The sequence below is a fragment of the Otolemur garnettii genome, unplaced genomic scaffold (assembly GCF_000181295.1).
Source record: "Otolemur garnettii isolate 467f Iridium unplaced genomic scaffold, OtoGar3 scaffold00093, whole genome shotgun sequence".
Taxonomy (NCBI): Eukaryota; Metazoa; Chordata; class Mammalia; order Primates; family Galagidae; genus Otolemur; species Otolemur garnettii.
Window position 1 is genome coordinate 6128366 of NW_003852488.1, and position 7104 is coordinate 6135469.

At 41.2% G+C, this 7104-nt stretch overlaps 1 protein-coding gene and 1 pseudogene across 2 annotated transcripts in view; both read left to right on the plus strand.

Annotated features, from left to right (window-relative positions):
- LARP1B (La ribonucleoprotein domain family member 1B) overlaps positions 1-7104 on the plus strand; it is a 138968-nt gene that overhangs the window by 57470 nt on the left and 74394 nt on the right. The window lies entirely within an intron of this gene.
- Positions 1648-3398, plus strand: LOC100956305 (annotated as a pseudogene).

Genomic DNA, 7104 nt, shown 5'->3' on the forward strand with positions numbered 1-7104 from the left:
TTTTTTTTTTTTTTTGAGATGGAGTCTCACTTTGTCACCCTGGCTAGAGTGCTGTGGCATCACAGCTCACAACAACTTCAAAATCTTGGGCACAAGCAATCCTCTTACCTCAGCCTCCAGGAGATGTAGCTGGGATTATAGGCATCTACCACAATGCCCAGCTGTTTTTTAGAGAGGGGGGGTCTCGCTCTTGCTTAGGCTGGTCTTGAAATCCTGAGCTCAGGCAGTCCACTGCCTTGGCCTTCCAGATTGTTAGGATTACAGGTATGAGCTACCACACCTGGCCAGGATTTAGATTTTTGTTGAGACAGAGTCTTAAGCTGTCATCCTGGGTACAGTACTGTGGCATCATAGCTCACAGCAACCTCTAACTCTTGGGCTCAAGTGATCCTCTTGCCTCAATTTTTCTATTTTTAGTAGAGATGGGGGTGTCGCTTTTGCTAAGGCTGGTCTTGAACTCACAAGCCCAAGCAATCTACCTACCTCAGCCTCCCAGAGTACTAAGATTACAGATGTGAGCCTCTGCACCTGGCCAGGACTTAATTTTTTGAAAAGACTAAAATTATGAGGACAAAAAGAAGGAAAATGTATGTTTTGCCTGGAGTGAAATAGGGGATATGTTTACTGATATGCAGAAAATTTAAAAGGTATTTTTAGATCAATAAATTTAAAATTTTTTAAATTTTTTAATTATTTTTAATTATTATTATTATTTTTTGAGACAGAATCTCACTTGGTCACCCTCAGTAGAGTGCTATGGTGTCTTACCTCACAGCAATCCCAAACTCTTGGGCTCAAATGATCCTCTTGCCTCAGCCTCCCAAGTAGCTGGGACTATAAGTGTCCACCACAACACCTGGCGATTTTTTTTTAGAGATGGGGTGGGGGTGGTCTCACTCTTGCTCAGGCTGGTCCTGAACCTGTAAACTCAGGCAATCTACCTGCCTCAGCCTCCCACGTTCCAGGATTACAAATGTGAGACACTACACTGGGCCTACATTTGGACATTTATATGAGGACAGATTTCTAGAGAAATATATAACTTCTTAAAACTGAATGAAAAAGAAAGTCTAGTGCTATTATAACCATTTTAAAAATCTTTAGCTGGGAGAGGCGCCTGTAGCTTAAAAGAGTAGGGCTCCGGCCCCATATGCCGGAGGTAGTAGGTTCAAACCCAGCCCTGGCCAAAAAAACTGCAAAAAAAAAAAAAAATCAGTATCGTGGCCTGACCTCAGGAATTCATGACAGGCTGAGAAAGAGCGAGACCCTTTCTCTAAAATAAATAGCTGGGCATTGTGGCCGGCACCTATAGTCCCAGCTACTTGGGAGGCTGAGGAAGTAGAATTAAGTTAAGCCCATGAGTTTGAGGTTGGTGTGAGCTATGATGCCATTGCACTCAAGGTGACAGATGAAACTCTGCTCCCCGCTCCCTCCCCCCAAAATTTTCAGACAGACTTTTAACTCTTGCCAAGTCTCACCGCCGCTCTGCGGGCAGAGCTTCCCCAGAAGCATGAGCCCTTTCGCCCGCAGCCGCTGGTGCTGCGTGGGCCGCGGACGGCGCGCTCCAAGGTCCGGGGCGCACAGCCTCAGGATCCCCAGCACCGGCCGGTCGGGTGCCCGCAGCAGGCGATCTGAGGGTGACCAGGTCTGAGATGGACTTTGCTATCAGTCTGCCAGGACCTGGGGAGAAAGAACAGGCAGCTCCCTATCCCCTCCCGCTCTGCCAGCATTTCGGGCACTCAGCAGGGACTCGTTTGGGGGTTCCCATTGACTTCCTGGAAGGACGTGAGCCCTTATCTGACTCCAGCTCAGGAAGTCACCTGTCTTTGCTGCAGTGATATTTATCCTGTGACCTTGCGGTGCCTGGAGCCCTCTGAAAATGGCGTGGAAGGGACACAGAGCCAGTGGGGGACGGTGGGGTCAACGGAGGAGCAGTCCCTGGAGGCGGCACAGCTGAGAAGGCCCTATGTGAGCTCAAACAGGATGGTACTGGGGAAGTATGACTCTTAATGAAGCCAAAGAGAAATTAAAAGAGGTACCAGAAGGAACTTTTTTGATTAGAGACAGCTCGCACTCAGAATACCTACTAACAATATCTGTTAAAACATCAGCTGGACCAACTAATCTACAAATTGAATACCAAGAAGGGAAATTCAGATTGGAGTCTATATCATGTATGTCAAGTCCAAGCTTAAGCACGTTGACAGTGTGATTCATCTGTTTGACTACTATGTTCAAATGTGCAAGGATAAGCGGATGGGTCCAGAAGCCTCCCCTCCCCGCAAACGGCACTGTTCACCCTTTATCTGACAAGACCACTCTACACCTCAAGCCCCTTCTCTGCAGCATCTCTGTAGACTTACCATTAACAAATGTACCAATACCATCTGGGGATTGCCTTTACCAACCACCAGACTAAAAGATTACGTGGAAGAGTATAAATTCCAGGTATCAGTGTTTCTCTTTTTCTAAACATGCCTCACATAGAGTATCTCTGAATGCAGCTATGTAAAAGAGAACCAAAACTTATGTCTGCTCTGGATAACTACATGGAATCCTTTCTAAGAACAGCTCAAGTCAATCTAATTTAAATGTGCAAAGAGGTAGCTAGGAATTTAAAGTGCCCCCCCCCCGAAATATTTTTACCTGGTGATGTTTCCCTTAAATAAAATGTCTAAAGTCAAGGCTGAAGAAGCATTTTATCAGAATGGTTTGCCTTTCTGAGGTTCCTTTCCATTAGGTCAAAGGTCCAAGCTCCAGAAGTAAAGAGCTCCTCTAAAGAAGTGTAAGAATCAAGCTAACACAGGCTTAACTTAACTTCAATTTTACATGCTTGGTGACCAGAATCTACTTTTATATTTTGCATTCTGATGTACCTAGGAGTTTTGTTAAACAGATCATGCGTGTACTTATCCTTCATTTTATGCAATTAACCAAATCAACCAAAAAAAAAAAAAACAGCAAAATCCTATATTTGTCTTTTTACTACATGTATGAACTCTCTCCTGTGAATGAATACTGTAGTAATCCATTTTAAGAGAGCCTTATTTCAGAAATACCTGGTACAAATGGAAAAGACTTTTTCTTTTCCTTTAAGGCTAAAGACAAGAATGTCTGCATACAGGTGCAACCCAATCCGTGTTAATAAAAACCAATGTAGATACAGACATTTTACTCTTTGAAGTAGCTTGTCTCAACCTGTTGCCACTGATTTTTTGGAAATGGCTTTAGATATTTCCAACTTGTCCTTGAATTGTCTAACCATGGACATTAGCAGATGTCTCCCTTCTACCATCATGTAGAATACTTTGACTTAATTTTCTTCCAGATATAGGGGGGTACCTGCCTGTTTTTTCAAAGTGTTTATTTACTGCTATTACTATTTGATTAGAATGTAATTAAATAAAAAACCCTTAATTAAAACAGAAATCTTTAAACCCTATTAACTTTGGATGTAGACATACGAGTTTGTTAATATCTTTTTATAGTTGGAATGAATAATTTTAATAATGCACAAATAGTAGTAGGTGGGGGGCAGAGAATACTTATTTTATGAGAAAAGTGTGTCTTTGGTACTTGAACTTTTTGTGAGTGAGAAGATGAGAAATTAGAATTCATGTGTGGCCAGGGCAGTGGTTCATGACTATAATTCCAGCACTTTGGGAGGCTGTGGCAAGAAGATCACTTGAGGCCAGGTTTGTGACCAGCCTGGGCAACATAGCGAGATATTATCTCTATAAAAAATTAAAAAATTAGTGGGCAGAGTGGCACATGCCCTGTAGTCCTAGCTACTTGGGAGGCTGAGATGGGAGGATCCCTTGAGCCCAGTAATTAGGGCCACTTCATTCCAACCTGGGTGACTTTGACTCTACAAACCAAAAAAAACCCTAAAAACAAAAACATGGGAGCAAGAATGAGAGCCAAGTATTAGAGATAATCTAAGTATTTGCTAAAAAAATTCTTGCAGTGGCCACGAAATTCAACAGGTTTTTTTAAAAAAATTGGTGACCTTTGTCGCAGTGCTGTGGGAGGCCAAGGCGGGTGGATCACCTGTGCTCAAAGGTTTGAGACCAGCTGAAGACCCTCCTGAGGCAGAGTGAGCCAGAGTGAGACCCCGTCTCTACAACAACAACAAGACAGCTGGACCTTGTGATCCCAGCTACACGGGGGGCAAGAAAACACTACAGGAGGAAGAAGTAATAAAAAAAAAAAATTGGTGACTTGTGTTCATTCTAGTAACATGAGCTGACTATACATTATACCAATTAGTCAACAAAATTCACATTAACAGATTGAAGAAATACTGTGGTCATTTGAGTAAGTACAGAAAATATGTTTGATAAAAGTCAATGTGTATACATGACAAATGTTTTAACAACATAGAGATAAAAGAATATCTTTAACTTCATAAAAGTTTTGGTAAGATCTACAAAGCAGATTTAGAGCATTCTGAAGGGTAAAATATTCTAAATGGTGAAATATTGAAGCTAATCCTTTATAATCAGGAATAAATTAAATATCCTCAATATCAAATTTGTTATCTTAGTTAGACTAGGAGGGGGAAAATAAAGGATAAGAAATGAAGAAGGAGAGGTGTGAGGGTATGTGCCTATAGACCAAGCTACTGGGGAGGCTGAGGCAGGAGGATCACTTGAGCCCAGGAGTTCCAATCCAACCTGGGCAGCATATCAAGATCCTGTCTCCTTTAAAAAAAAAAAAAAAAAAGGGGCGGTGCCTATGGCTCAAAGGAGTAGGGTGCTGGCCCCATATACTGGAGGTGGTGGGTTCAAACCTAGCCCTGGCCAAAAAAAAGAGAAGAAGGAATAAAAACTTATGAATGTATAAATAGAAAATCCACAAGAATTTATATGTGAGTGGTTAGAATTATTAAGTAATGTTTTCTAAGTAGTCATTTTTAAAAATCCAAAATTTCTACATGGGAACAGATGATAAGGCTAACTTTTAAGAATTCATTTTCTAATAGTCTAAAACAATCAAGAACCTATGTATTTTCTATGGCTGTCATAACAAATTGTTACAAAATTTGGCAATTTAAAACAAGACAGTTTTATTTATGCAGATTAGTTCAGGTGAGCTCAACTGGTTTCTGTGCTTTAAAGTCTCAAGAGGTTTAAATCAAAATTGTTGGACATACTGAGCTTGTATCTGCAGCTTGTATACAAGACTCATTTTCATTCAGATTACTTGCACAATTCACTCCTTTTTAGTTAAGTGGAGGGCTGAAATCTGCCATTTCCTGTGGGGGCCTGCCACAATGTCTGGCTATTTTTTTGTTGCAGTTGTGATTGTTGTTTAGCAGGCTGGGTTTGAACCTGCCTGCCTCAGTGTATGTGATGGCACCCTAACTACTGAGCTGGGGGGGGGGGTGAGCCAAGGCCACCTGCATTTCTGGTGAAATTGAACTCTCAGTCTTTAAAGCAGTGTTTTTCAACCTTTTTTTTAACTCATGGCAGACTTGAACCTATGGTTAGACTTCTGTGGCACACTTTGATTATGTTGACCAAAAAAAGAAAAGAGTGAAAAAAAGAATATGCTTACTTTACTTTGAACTTATTTCAAAAATAATTTCATTAATGATCTTTTAAAATTTTCTCAGCGCACCTAAGATCCTCTCATGGCTGTAGCACACTGGTTGAAATTCACTGCTTTAAAGCAACAATATCAAATATAGTCTCTCTTCACATCTCTTAGACTTTTCCTTCTTTTCCTTCTCTTCTGCCTACAGATGGAGAATGTTCTCTGGATAATCCAGAGTAAGCTCCCTACTTTAAGGTCATTTACTAGTAACCTTAATCACATTTGCAGAGTTCTTTTTGTCACATCAGGTAACATCATCATGTGTTATAGGGGTTAGGGGTTTGCACATGTGAGGGGTGTTCTGCCTACTGTAGAACAGAACTTTAAAAGACTGCACCAAACCTTTAAGTAGAGTTTTATAACACTTAATGAAAAGATGCTAGTGAAGACATAAATAGGGAAATACTAAAGTTTATGTTTGAAAGATTCAATGTGGTAAAGACAGTTATTTTCCTTCAACTTGATTCAAAAGTCAGTTAGATTGTAATAGGTTTTTTTTTCCTGACCTTGACATCAGAGTCTAGATTTATCCTGCTGGGCTTGGTGCCTTACCTCTGTAATCCCAGCATTCTAGGAGACTGAGGTTGAAAGATCCCTTGAGGCCAGGAGTTAGAGATCAGCCTGGAAAACAAAGTGAGACCTGGTGCTTTAAAGAACCATTCTTGGGTGGTCAGACAAAGAATTGAAAAATACACCATTAAGGAACACAGAGCCACAAACCCAGATTAAGATGGGCAACCATCCCTCATGAAAAGAGAGCCAGGGGAAAAAAAACACCTGTTTGCCACCCTCATGGGCAATCTGTCCACATTCCTTCCAGGGAGGCACTTCAAGCTACACCAGGGCATACCCTGGCCAGAGGCTCAGTTGACATACCCCTTCTGAGCAGACAAGACAATAAAGAGTACACGCCATGTTAGAGTGTTCAGAGTTTATTGAAAGACATACAAAAGTTCTACAAAAGTTAAGACAGGGCTTAACAGTAGAAGGGTGGCAGAACTAGCTCACCAATCTTTACTCAAATTTTTACTTCTTATATACCCAAAGCTACCTTTTTCCAAAGTGGTATTCCTTCTTTCTTTGCAAAGTGAAGACTACTTACCATTAGCATAACTCACTGACCTATTACAACATTCCAATTTTAAAGTCAATCTCCTAAATCAGTCCACCCAAACTACTCAAGATAGGTATCTTTAGGCAGAAGCTAAATTTACAAAACAGTAAGAATGGGAGACAGAGAGTGAAAGCTGAGCAGGACCTAAACTAACCAGATAGCTGTGTCATGTCCACCTTAGCCTGGCTAACTATCTTATTCTCACTACTTGGTGCAAGATGAACATCTGTTGTGGAATCAGTCTTAGACATAGCATCATTCACTCTGCAAGAAAAATGATTTCCCAGCTCAGTGCCTGTAGCTCAGTAGCTAGGGTGCCAGCCACATACACCAGAGCTGGCAGGTTTGAACCCAGCCTGGTCCTGCCAAACAACAATGACAGCTACAACAAC